Source organism: Gymnogyps californianus, chromosome 17 (assembly GCF_018139145.2).
Source record: "Gymnogyps californianus isolate 813 chromosome 17, ASM1813914v2, whole genome shotgun sequence".
NCBI lineage: Eukaryota > Metazoa > Chordata > Aves > Accipitriformes > Cathartidae > Gymnogyps > Gymnogyps californianus.
In genome coordinates, this window is record NC_059487.1 from 10,911,556 (window position 1) to 10,925,542 (window position 13,987).

Genomic DNA, 13,987 nt, shown 5'->3' on the forward strand with positions numbered 1-13,987 from the left:
AAGAAACCCGAAAACTTATAAAGCCTGAACTGGGCAAACAGTGGAAAGAACTAAACTTCTTTCTCTCCTTTTTTTTTGTTTTTAATCACTGCGAAAGGAGAGTGTTCCCTCTGGTATGTGTTAGCTGACCTTTATAATACAAGGGAAAGTTGTCAAAGAATGTACACCCTTCTCAAAAATATGTACCTAAAAAATCCCCGAGGCCCAGACTCTTTCTTCCATCAGGATTAAAATCCAGAGCCACCAGGCAGGTAGGAAATTGCATCCCTGGGGAAGGAAGAAGCTGAGGGTAAAATGCACAACTGCTCTTCCAGGCTGTGCCGACTGCAGCCTGGCCACAGTAGGGCTGTTGCAGGGCTTGCCGAGGGAAGACTTCCACAGTGTTTTCCAGCATGAGGAGCGTGTGAGCATTTATGGTGAGTCACTGCTGGGCTAAAATACTGCCTAGCGATGCTGCTGGGTTGAATCATTTTGTAAGCCTCTGTAGTATAGGGGTTATTCTTCCTGTTACTTCTCTTGGCAGCACTAACTTGTTGTGACAGTGATGTTGCTGGCTGCTGCTATTAATCTAGCCTTCTTGGAGATGCAAAAATCACGCTGTATCTGGGGCGAGATGCGCAGTCAGATTAATCCCTACTCTGTAGTTAGCTGTTCTGAGTCATGTCAAAATATGATAGCCCTTGTGTGAAAGGGTTACAAACTGGGGAGGGATGTGGCTGGGAGCCCCTTTTCCATCACATTCCAGTGCTGGACAACATCACCTTATTATACAAGAGGGCCACTTGTCTCAGTACACCTCTGATTTTTCCATGCAGTCATGCATTTCTGATCCATGCTTCAACTTCCTGCCTTATCAATGCAGCCCTTATCCAATCCTTAGCATCTCTGCAGATTTACCAAAGCACAGCTTCTCGTCCTCAGAGATGTGTGCTGGGTAAAATGCTGGCTTTCTTGGGGTGCTTTGTGTTAAGGGGTAGAAGGAACCAGCTGGAAGCTCATGCCTTGTTCTTGCTCTCCCAGTAATGGCGGAACTGAGGCACTGTACTCTCTGAACCATGCCACTCCACGCTCTGTCCTCAGCTGAATTTCATTCCCTGCCTTTGTTGGGAGAAAGTGGCCATATGTGCAGCAGGCAGGTGTCCTGCCTCCTCTTCTTGAAGCACCAGTGGAGTTTCCCATGTGCCACGACAGGGAGCCCATTAACGATGGCCTGCATGAGGCCTGTAGATGAGGGGTGCGGGCTGCCTCGCACAGATTGCTCCGCATATGATTATTTCCACACACTCCCCATCAAAACAGCCGCTCTTTCCACATGAGCTCCTCTTCCAGCTCTCGGCACTGAGGGTGGTTGGGATGGGTGTGGGGGGACTCTCCTGTTGCAAGTCTGCATGAACATACAGCCGTGTAGGTGCAGTCTGGCCTGCAAAAAGAGCGGGGAGGAAGTTTTGATAGGTTTCAGCTATAATTTCCCTTCCAGTTTGACAGATTTCCCTCATTGGAGAGACCCAGACTTCCTTTATGGCTTCTCAAAGTCTGTATTTCACTTGCTGTATGGGGTGTCCATGCCCAGGCGCTGGTGGTAGGGCTGCAGGGGCCTCTATGAGGAGAGGTGAGGAGCTGCCCCATGCCGGTTCTGACTGGTTCCCCAACGGCCCCACAGCAGCCGCAGCTGAGCCTGTCAGCAATGCTGGGGATGTCCCTCTGAAAACAGGTGTAAGAAAGGGCAAAATGCTGCCCCGCAGTGAGGGAAAAAGTGTGAGAAACAGCCTTGCCATCCCTGAGGAGGTGCTCGAGGTGCTGGAGCAGAGATCTCCTGTGGCCCATGGAGGACTCAGGCTGGAGCAGGGGACAAGTGTAAGGGGAGGGAGCTGCAGGGAGGACCCCCTGTTCCCCATGCCCTCCCTGCCGCTCGGGGCAGTGGGTGGGAGGTAGAGGAGTTGGAAATGAAGGAGTGAGGTTGAGCATGGGAAGAAGGGGGGAGCGAGGTGGTGTTTTATCTTTGTTTCTCACCATCCAAATCTATTTGAATTGGCAATACATTAAATTAGTTTTCCCCTAATCAAGTCTGTTTTGCTCATGACAGTAATTGGTAAGGGATATCCCTGTTTTTTATCTTGACCCATGAGCTTTTTCATTTTATCTTCTCTCCTGTTGGGGGGGGTGGGTGGGTGAGAGAGCAGCTGGGTGGGTGGGTGGCTGCAGTCCAAGGTCAACCCAGCACACTTGCACAACACTGTTTTCACCCAGCACTTATGCTATATCCTTGATTCTTTTTATCACAAACTTTCCTTCTTTCTCTGTAAACCTGATCTGCACAGACCTCTAATTCAGCAGGAACCTACCAGATCAATCCCTTAGTCTGTGGGGAGTATCCCAACTGAAATGGGCCAGGTTTCAGGCTCTGGATTCCCTGGGCTGTGAGGATTACAAAGGCTCGTTGTAATCTCCTACAGCCTAACTACAGATTTTCCTCAAAATTGTGAGCAACATACTTAGAAATTTTAGCAATAGCTAAAATTCTGTGCTTAAAAACATTAATGTTAACTAGGACTTGTGTGTGTGCTTATGATGGCTCCATATGCAACTGCAAAAAACTGTGTGTGCAATGAATGCACACTGCACTCCCAGCTCTGCATGCACAGGTTTGAATACTTGGATTCATTCTTAAGATGTGCATAAAACTCCTTCCCCTTCGCTTGGTTTTACTGTAACTGACAAAGCTGCCTGACTCAAGCAGTTCTGAGAAGCATTTCAGAAATCTAATGCTTAAGATTTCACTGTGGATTTTTGGCTTCAAAGTGATTTTTGTTATGTCCCCAGAGCCTGGTTAAATCCTTAGTTATAATGATTGCACACTGAAGGGTGCTGTTACATAGAAATGCTGTCCCATAATGGCTTCGTTGCTGTGGAAAATTCGATGTTATTTGGTCATTCGCTATGAGTTCCCTAAGCCATCAAGACATTTGCCTCAAGGCTACAAACACAAAGCTACAGGCAAAACCCTCTGGACATAATGAGTGGGCATTTATGCAGAACTAAAAACTGGAACAGCTGAGCAGTAGATCTATGAATAGCAAGCATGCCTCTAAGCACAAAAGACATCATTCTGGAATAAAGGGGTTTATAATGGTTCTGACATCTTGTATGTCAAGATCATGCTACGTTGTTGTAACTTTTTTTTTATGTTTGTTTATTTGAACCACGTTCCTTAAGTAAGGCTTGAGTAATTAAAGGGTGTGAAGGAAACCCTATAGCTTTGGTAAGAACAAAAATTGGGCAACTGACACTTTTGGCAAGATCCATCATTTTGATCATGTGTGTTAGGGAACAAGCTTATTGCTCCTGTGCTGTTAGTATCCGCAGTTCCACCCTTCAGGATTTCTTAGGGGTTTCTTTTGTATCAGCAGCTCTAAAAGGCTTGAATCTAATGTTAGCTGAGAAGTGTCTTCTGATGGAAACGCGAAGGTTGGACTAACCATAAACTACAGGGTCAGGGAGTCGGGCAATACGAAGGAGGGTAATAAAATTCAGAGTGATTTGGATCAACAGGGAGCTGGAGGAGCTTAATGTTGAGAAATGCACTGCAGTGAGGTCGCAAGCCTCTACAAATCATCTATAGGCACTTCTAACTACATGGCAAGAACAAGATGGAAAGGGATGTGCGCCTGTTACACCAGGAGCATAATGAAAACTCAAACAGAGTACAAATTAGAGCTGGAGTTAGAATATAGAAATAGCCTAGAGGAAAAACGACAGGGGAAAGGGAATGTAAGAATACACAAGGATCATAAATTCATGTTCTACATGTCTGCATCCACACATCTGATCAGTTTTTGAGACACTATTGATTTTCAAGATGGTGTGGGGTTTTGGGGGTGTTTTTTGGCTTATTTTCCAGCCCTCGTGCATGCTGTGGGACTGGGGGAGGGGCTGAGCAACCCTTTGTGACTGGGAAAATATACAAGTTCAAACATGTTTTGTAATCCTTGCAAAGTAGTTTGGGCCTTGCAAAACCATCGGTTGTAGAGATGAGCAAAGCTCTAGTACTGTGAAGTTCCTACAGGGAAACGTGGCAAAGGGATTAGGCACTAATCTCTGACCTGAGCAGATGTGATGAATGTCTACACTGCAGACTGTAATACAGCACAGAGATACCTGAGCTGGTTGTGACTAGCTTATTTGGCAGAATAACCTAGCTCTGCACTTTGGGGTATGGGAAGCAAAGTTCCCTTCCAACAGCAGAGTAAGTTAACCCATGCAGAGATCAATGTTAGAGAGTTCCGAAAGTATCTCGGCAGAAAACTGCAGCCTACAGTACAGCTGTGCACCTCATTTCCTCATGTCCAAATGTCTTGCATGGCCACAAGCAAATTATTTCTCTTCTTGGCATGTACCCTTCTTATAATTGAAAACAAGGTATCATGCCTATTTTGCACACTTACCCTGAAGAGAGGTAGACTCTGAAGTGCAAGATGCTCAGATATGGAAAGATGTTACTTAGGTTGCTTAGAAAGGCAAAGGGATTAATTTCATTATCCCTCCATCTTCTTCCTTACAGCTATTAGTGACAACTTTTCCTGCCTGGGAACAGACTCCTGAGGCCATGTCAGGAGAATGACAGCTCTGCCCTGCTGGTAAGTGACAGCTCTGTAGCCACTCTTGAGAGACTAACTGATAGAGCAACATGGAAGAACAGGGATGGAACTGTTCCCTTTATAAAATGCTAAGTTAAAAACAAGGATTTGTACTTGGTCAGAATGATATTGGCTGCAGTTGTACAAAGGCAATGCTGTTTTGGAAATGTGTCCCTGGTGCATATTGCAGTGAATGGTCCTGCCACACCAAGTATGGCAGTCTGGTCATGGAGTGAGACTTTGTTTTGCTCTGTGTGCCCTAACTGTATTTCAGGCAAAGATTTTCATTTTTTCCCTGGAAAGCATCTTCTACTGTTGCATATTTTAGTAGCATCTTTCTCTCTCTCGGTCTGTCTCTCTGTGACTGAGTGTTTGGCAGAGAAGTAGTGATTTGGCAAAGAGGGATCTTGGCTGATGGGAGACTGAAATCTGCTTCAGTTATTTGGATGTTCAGTCTTTTGTTTGTTTGACTGGAGGTGTGTATTTTTGGCTGTTAAACATATATCCAGTTATAAAGTGAAAATAGGGCATTAAAGTACCTGTATTTTCACGTACCAGCAAGTGAATGTTAAAACACAAGATGCATAGTAATAGCAAAACTAGAAAGACTGAGACTTGTGCATGCTGGAGATCCTTATTCCTCCACCATTGGTCTCCTAGCACACAGAAGAGAGACAGAGGCTGGTAGTCATCTCCTGCTGCGGGTGTATGTCGTCCATCACTAGAGGCCCCTCAAAAGCAACTGAAGAAAATGCATGAGCGAGAGTAAATCCCTTAAGGTTTGTGACCAGAGAAGAGAGACTGTAGTCTGGTCTCTGATCCCACATCTACACCAGGTTTCTCTTGACTTCCTGAGACCTGACTCTGCTTTTACCCCTTCAAGCTGGTTTACATGTCAGTGCCCCTAGAAGCTGCTATCTCCATTGCTTGGAAGGGTACAAGAGTTACTTCTTTCTCATGTAATGAAACTCTTCCAAGTAGTCAAAGAATTCTCCTGTTCACAAAACATCTCCCTTATCAACACTCTTGTGTACAAACTGCATAATAACAATGGAGCTTGAAGAGCACTGCAAGCTTATTTGCTTTGTGATTTGTGGTCGGATCACTGCATTTCAGCGTTTACCGATGAAAGGAAATTACTAACAAGACACTGGTATTTACATTAATTGTGGCTTTGGGGAGATAGTCCAAAGAAAATTACGTTAAAGCCAGTTATTATGTGTCTCCCTAACAATTAGAATGAAACCCAAAGTTTATAAACCAAAAGCTGATCTCAAACAGATTTTTAGCTGCTACTTGATGTTTTCCTTTTCTAGATGTTGTGGGGGAAAAAGGGATTTTCCTTTTTTTTCTTTTTCTTCTTCCCCCTTTTTTTCATGCACCTTCTAAAAACAGTGTAAAGAACATAGCTTGCAAGATAGCATGTATGCTACTGCAAGAGAAACTCCTTATTTGCACTGAGCAGTATCTCAGCTTCCAAGAAGGCCTAGTGGAGTGGGTCAGTTTTCACATGACAGTGTGAAATGGCAGGGTTTCCTTGGTTAAAGCCATTGATTTACATTGTTTTTGTTTTGCCTCAATGCAGTCTTGTGCAGCTCTGTAGGTTAAACAGAGATTTGGCTCCAAAGTCTTCAAGGTACTCCAAGCACCTTTCATGTATGTCCCACTAGATACAGTTTGTGAGTGTCCTAAGACCATACTGCTACTTCAGTTTGAACTATTTCTGGACACTAATTCAATGCTTTTCATAATGTTAGACGTATGATGAAAAGTAATTTAAGGTTTCTTAGGATGACTCACTTGCCAGCATAGTAGATCCAAGAAACAAACACAGATGGGAGATTTAAATTCTCCTTTGGCATAAAACACTGCCAGGACTTTTCATGTTATAAACCACAAACTATGCCCAATGGAGACTAGTAACACTATTCTTTTTTTAGCTTCAACTAATCGGGTAGCTTCTGACTTCACAGGTGAGCAGGGATTCATACACCTTGTTCTTTCACTAGATATCGGTGCTGTTTGTACATCCCTGCTAATGGTGAGATTTGTCTCATCAAACTAGATGTCCGGCCCGAGCTTCTTGTGGAGGCTTCATTAGTAGTGAAGAAATACAGGCACTTCTGAAGTATGATTCATCTGACTTGCTGTCAATATCTATTTTAGAGACATGCCTAAAGTGAGGTGAAATTAAGTCCTTCCCCAAAAATTCTTCTGTAAGAAGGGGGATTTTGGATGCTGTGGGGAGGCAGTCTGGGCTCCCTTTCCTTGGATGACCCCGTTACCAGACTTTACCCTTACATCACTCCACAAGTCCTCAGCAGACCCAGGCACAGGAATGTGTGTTCTGGCACGTGCCTGCACGGGGCGGGCACGTACACATATTCATGCTGACCTTGCTTTGGGGTTATTCTGCTCACCCCTCTGCTCATCAGAGTCAAAGTGGACAGCACTGTTTGATATGTGTCTGGCTACCAAAAGGCTGCAGACTAAAAGTGTAACTGGTTTTAATTATTAAGGCATCATTTAGGTCTTCATGTTTATAGGATAATTGTTTCTTTTTAATATAATTTAAACTTCGCAATACAAGAAACAGGCCTGAACCTGTGGATGGAGTGCTAGAAACTGTCTAAGAAGATTAAGGTCTCTTAATTGATTTCACGCAAACAGGTGTGACTGAATTCATCAGAAGAAGGTTAAGACTAAATGTATTCTGCTAATTATGCAAAAATTGCCACAGTGCCTGCTCAGTTGAGCAATTGCCTTCCCTTTGCAAGTGGGATTACTCCTCAACTGTATGTCAAATGGGAAAATCGACGTTTCCTAAGCAAATGAACCAACCTGTCATACACTGTGTTTTATTTTGAAAATTTTTTGCTTGTTAGATACACGGGCAGTGGTGGATTTGGCAACAGGACATGGGAATGTCCCTTGTGTGCTGTACTGTGACTGGTGGTGTGGGAGGACAGGTGTCAAAGCAGGGCTGTGTCATTTTCTAAACTTCAGGAATCTGCATTGATGAAAATTTCCTGTTTTGGAGAACTGAAGGAGTAATTCCTTTTAAAACACTTGCTACTTGCTGTTAACGTTTATGTGACCTCGTAAGTAAATTTTTTCTTGTTTAAACTTTAGGCTTTGGAGATGCATAGTATGGACAATGCAGCAGTACACAGGATGCTCTTTGTCTTGGGTTTCAAAATAGTAAGTGGAGTATATGACTCCTCATGCAGCTGACAAACATGCTTATTTGTTCTGCTTACTCTGCACTCTTTGCCATCTGTCTTCCTAATCTTACATCTTGAGTGAACGAGAAAGAATTGATGATGTTGACCACAGTTGTAGAAAGGACAAAAGTTCTGCTTTTGAGATGTCCATCTCAAAGACCACCTAGGTGTGATAGTAAATTGTGTGACAGGATACAAGTATCGCAGCACAGCATCATGAAGGCCTGCAATTACTCAGTGGTGCTCCTAACAAAACCATTTGCTGATGAAATAGTTCTTTGAGTCTCCAAATTGAAGGATGACTAGTATTTAAGGTGTGCTTTCAGAGGCAAATTTGCACATAGATGGTGATCTAAAATTAGTGTAGTTGCTTAAATCACTGTTTTGTAATAGTAAGGATATTGTTTGTAACATTGAAAATTAAACTAGAAAATCATATCCCACTTGTATTACTGTTTTTTTAAGTTTGAGACCCAAATGCAGACTTAAATCAACAAGCAGTGACCGATGACTTAGTAGCACTCTGACCATGTGTTTTACTTGAGTTAAAGTGAGCAACTACCAGGTAATAAGGAACAAAATGTTAATAGTTATGTGCTATATTTAAAACAAACAAACGCTCTTAATTGCGTCTCTACAGAACACTTGGAAACCATCTTCTAAGTGCAGATGCACAGTTTTATATTTATTAGTAAAGATATTCACCATCCATTCAGATTTTCAGCTCAATTTTTGGAGACAAGGCTCTCTGAAGTACAAATCTTAATCTTAGAGGATCCCAGCAGGAAAACCTGTCTGCATCTTGAAAAAGGGATGCAGTGGCTGTACCTGCACCTGCTGAACATGAATTGATGTTATGCTGTTACCAAAAGAAAAAGCTAAACATTATAAATGGACTAAACCATGCAGAAGAGATCAGAGGTAATCTTCCTCTCTTCTTGGTACTGGTAAAGCATTACTAGGAAGACTATATCCAGATTTAGCCACTGTGCTTTGGGAAAGATATAGACCAGATGAAGAGTGTCTAGAGAGGAAGGAAAAAAAGATAAGAAATTTGGGAAAAAGTTTACAAAAAAAGATTGAACTTGGGGTTGGTTTGCTTGCGGACAAGGCTGGGAAGGCATTACAAGCCTTCAAAAAGAAGGAAGAGAATTTGTTCTCTGTATCTGTTCATCCACAAGAAGCAATTTGTTGAATATAAAGCTAAACATCAGAAAAACATGTTTAACAGTAAGAGGACATTTGTAATAGATTGTGAGTTTCAGCTGAGGAAAAAATTAGACAAACATCAGTCTGGAATGAGAAAGGGAATAGCTGGAAGATTGTTTGAGATCCCTTCCAGCCCTGTTCTTCTGATTTTATGATTATATATATATATATTTTTTTTTTAATAACTGCTGTAAGCACTCTTGCACCATGAGTTAGAATAAGTAATTTTAAAAGGTTGTAACTTCAGCTACTGAAAAATCATTCCTTATTCCAAGCAAGCCTGTCAGCTTAGTTTTCCTCTCCCGGATTGCAAGATTTTTTTTCCTACAGAAGTGTCTTCCTTTAAATGAAACATGGTCAAGAAATTATTTGGCAGTTCCTTGCCAGCTTCTCCAGAAAACCACCTATTGGTGAAACAAAAAACGTTTAATGGAACATACTGTCCTGAAGCAGAGAAGAAAAAAATTAAATATTGAATTATGCTGATATAGAAAAGAATCATATTGTCTGTCTCTCACTCTCACTCAAATTTGACTTTATTTTGCAAATAGAAAACCTGTTTCTGGCCATCTCTGTTTCAGACATCTGCTTCAGGCTGACTTTTGGCTGTTCTTCATAGAAACTCTTTTTTCTGTACATCCGAGCTTCATTTGATTTCTGAAGGATATGAATGCCCCAATTCCTTTGCTTCTCTGAAAACTCAAGCTGTACATTAATCAAGACAGGCAAGAGCTGGCTGAAAAGGCATTGCAATTGATAGGATTTAAGCACATGCTTTATATTTATATAAATTAGGCACTTCATATTTATCTGCTGCCTAACATGAAACTCATTTGATTTTATCAAAACAAGATCATTGAGGCTCCCACCTCCCTGCTTCTGTGCTGACAGTTAATCAAACTCTAAAATTAGATAGACATCTATGCTACATGATAGTTTTAAGCAGGAAAGCAGTTGTATGAAGGCAGTTTGGAGTGGTAGGCACCTTTTGTCAAATTGAAGCATGCTGCTGCATGGTAGTGTATGCAAAAGGGATACATGCTTACTCATTTGCAAACCAGTTGTAGGCAAAACATCTTCAGGGCATGGCTAGAAAGGGGGAAATGATTGATTGAAATAGGTTTCCAAGTGATTTATCTAATCCAAAGTTATTTTCCACATCCTCTTCAATTGATGAAAAAACAACACAATACACTGAAACCTTTTTGCTTTCCAAGGTGTGAGGTTATACAGGAATTACTGGTACTTTTCAGCGGTTGGAAGCACATTGCTCTTGGCCCCCTGCCTCATAATACAGCCCAGGCTGGTACAAGCAGTTCTGCAAAACATATAATTTTACTTCACTTGTTTTAATGATCAGGAAACATATACTTTTAAACTGATCTCTACTGTGCAATTACATGTGTTTTGATGGAAATACTTTTTTTTTTTAATTAGTTTCATTCCCATAATGATGCTAGCTAGACTGTTCTATTAGTAAGCAAAAGCATTGCATTCTTTCGTCAGGCTACTTAGCTTTCAAAATCCAATTTCGTTTCTATTAAGAAACCGGATCAGAACTGATTATTTTAAAAAGAAAAACAAAGTTGAGGAACTTTTGAGACATCAGATCTATAACCAAGCTCTGTTTTCAGGTCAGTTACAATTTGATTGATAAATATATACAAATGTTTCTGTTTAAAACAAAACAAAAAGATGTCTGAATCCTGAGTCTGTGGCTTCCTGTTTATTTTCTTGTGCTGGTGTGGTAATGGCAAATGGAACAAAAATCTCTTCTCTGTGTGTGTGGCAGATAAGACCAGAAATATTAGGTTAAAATTGTAGGTGAGACAGGATATTCATGCTACTTAATAAAACTTGATATGTTTCAAGTAGCTTGTGAAAGAATAGGATAAATCAGGCTGGATTTTGAAGCTTTCGGGTCATAAATATTACCACAGACTCTTTTGCCCTTTGTTGGAAGGAACATGAAAACTATTGAGGTTTTGGGGGGAGCTGGCTGTAAAATTGCAGGAATTTAGAAGTGGGGTGGGGTACGTGTTAGTCCTTCTGTGGGAATGTCGCTGGCTGTCTCTGGGACCGCAGATTGAGATATTATTGTGTAAATGAAAGATCAGGTATTCATTTTCCACATAGGAGATTCAGTAATTACTGCACTCACAAGTAGATGACAGCTGTTATCATTCTGATGAAAAGAGCCCTAAATTAAAACCCTGTTGCTTTGCATAGATCCCTGTCAGAAACAAATGTTAATTTTCTTGGGTTGGTCAGCCTCCTTCCTTGAGTCCTCCGACAGGTACAAATAAGGACCAGATCTTTGTTTCTCCTTTCTTTGGTGTTCCTTGGCATGCTGATAGTTTTGCAGCTGAGAGAATAAATCCACAATTAAATCTTACTAGATTTGTGCACATACCTGGCGTTCATACTTCAGCTAATACTGGGGCATTTTGCATTATGTGCAAAGACTAAAAACTACCTAGATCTTTTTTGTCTTGTTTGCTTTGTAAAATGTGGTACACTTGCAGGAAGAGAAAAAGGTTAAATGAACAGGATACACTCTTAGCGCAGGTGTCTGCATAGATAGAGCAGGGTCTGTCTGAGAAGCAGACAACTTTGCCCTGCTTTCTGACTGTAGAACAGAGTGGCTCACCTGGATTAACTTGGTGACATCTGTTTGGGTAATACCCATTCAAGATGGGGACGTGCTATTAGTACACCTCTGTTTTCTTTGGAAACCTTTCCCAATTATAGGAGATTAAAGCCTTTAATATGTCATTATTTCAGGCTGGATGTCAACTGCCAAGCACCACCGCACTCTTCAGATAACGAGTCAAAAAAAGGAGCTCGTTGAAAAGGCGTTTGACGTACAGAATAACTGCTGCCCATTAGCTCCTTATGCAGGAGGGTTTTAAGATATATGGGAAAGCCCTGACACTCACCCAAACTGCGAGGGGATATGGGGGCTGAGTGAGCGGAAAAGCTAAGAGCTTCTCTGTGCTGCTTTAACCACCAATACACGAACCTCCCACTACTGTTAGAGACCTCAAAATGCCATGTGACTTGTATGGTAAATACATCTAATGCTACCTAGCAGTCACTCTTTATTTCTGCTACAATTAATAACCCAGTGGTATGACTTACAGCAGAAGTCATCTGTCTCTGTTACATTTACTTGGAATGACCTCTGTTTTACAAGAATAAGAATCAGGGCTCCAAGAACAATATTCTGTGTCTTTATTTTTATTTTTAAAAAACACAGTTTGCTGTAGTTGTTGCTGACTTCCTTCCAAAGGCACAGGATAAAAAACTCAGATGGGGAAGGATAGATGCAGGGTGAAGCCCTGGATTACATGTGGGTTTTGAGGGCCCTTGTTCTGTGCAAATTAAGTAGGACACAGCTTGAAGGGCACAAGAGAGACTGAAACACTTGAAGGTCCTGGGGCTTGTTGGGAAAAATTTGGATCAGCTTTGGGTTCCTAACTTCATTCTTGTACTGGAAATGGTCCATAAAGCAAATGAAAATCACTGAATTGTCCCCCAGAAACAAAGCAATCGGATCAATTTAAGAATAATAACAAAGTTTCTTTATTTTTTGAAGGCAATGATAAATCATCTCTTTAGAAAAATACAGTACATGTCCCAAAGCAGAACAGCAATAATAAAAGCTCTCTTGAGCAAATATTGCAAAAGAAACTTTAAACGTAGTCAAGCCCTCTGTCTGTTTAAGATGGTTTGCTGCAAACTCTAACTTTTCTGCAATATTAGAGTGGCCCAGTAGCAAGTGAACCAGACTTCTGGTTTTCTGAGGCAGAGAAATGTCTCCCTGGGATTTTATAGATGAGAACGTTTTGGTACTTAACAGAGTTATGATTTTTTTGTTTGATATTTTTTTCCCCCTTCTGTCTAAAGCTGCAAGGATAGTGTGAATATTGCCTGTGGATGTAATTATTTCAATGCCTGTATCATTTGCATGCACAAAGTCTTCGGAGTTTCCATGTTGTATAGATTCTCCTTGACTACCTGGCCAAGAAAGGAAATGTGAGTTTAATAGTTTTTGAACTTTTAAAAGCTGGCTGGGCTGGGCTGGAGATAAATGTCTTAGCTCTGAGGACTTGCAGCTTGTGAGAATCTCACGCATCTCTCCTGAGAGGGAGGCATGATGGCGTGTTGGTGCCTTTTAGCTCAAATGCAGGTCTGAAGCTAACTTGGGTTTCTAAGATTGAAAATTGCCAGAAGCCTTTTTGTTGTTGTTGTTGTTCTCCTTTGGGCGTATGAAACAAGTCAGGGCTCTCTCCAAATAGACATGCGTGCAACTTTTCCTAATCAGGCAGCTGTCTTTATTTTATTTAGTTTCTCTTCATGGCTGAGTAGTTTGCATGCTTTTTGAGATGGGTGGTGGGGAGAGAGGAGGCCTGTGCTCACTCAAGGAATCACCCGTTCTCATTGCTGGCCTGGCTGTGATGGGAGATTTCGTGGAGAAGCAGGACACACTGTGCTGCTGCTTCTCATTGCTGGGCTGTGCCTCAGGCCCTTGTGCAAGCAGTTACAATTTTGGGTTTTGTGAATATTCTAACTTCACAATCTCCTGAATACTTCTGCCATTTATTTATTCCTGCCTTTTATTTATCTTAATAGAAGTGCAAGCAGACACAGAACTAAGGCTTAAAAAAAGTTCAAGCCAATACTTGCATTTTTTCTGAGATATTTTCACAGCTCTAATATTCAAACACTGCTTTTACTAATTAAGTTTTCTTAATTATATGATTTGCAAGATTAAAAGGCCACTGCCAATATAAACCACATATTGCCCCTAAACTGTTAGATTATTAAATTGAATTTTTAAATTAATTTTTACTTGCCATGATTTGTATTCTGTTTGTTCTGTGCTATTTTAAGCTTGGATAATAAATATCATGTCAG

At 41.3% G+C, this 13,987-nt stretch overlaps 1 long non-coding RNA gene across 1 annotated transcript in view; it reads left to right on the top strand.

Annotated features, from left to right (window-relative positions):
* Positions 1-4,562: 4,562 nt before the first annotated feature.
* Positions 4,563-13,987, top strand: part of LOC127023248 (uncharacterized) — a 205,868-nt gene continuing 196,443 nt past the window's right edge. Inside the window, exon 1 of the long non-coding RNA XR_007767416.1 lies at positions 4,563-4,634. This is a non-coding gene — a long non-coding RNA (uncharacterized LOC127023248). The remainder of the gene's footprint in view (positions 4,635-13,987) is intronic.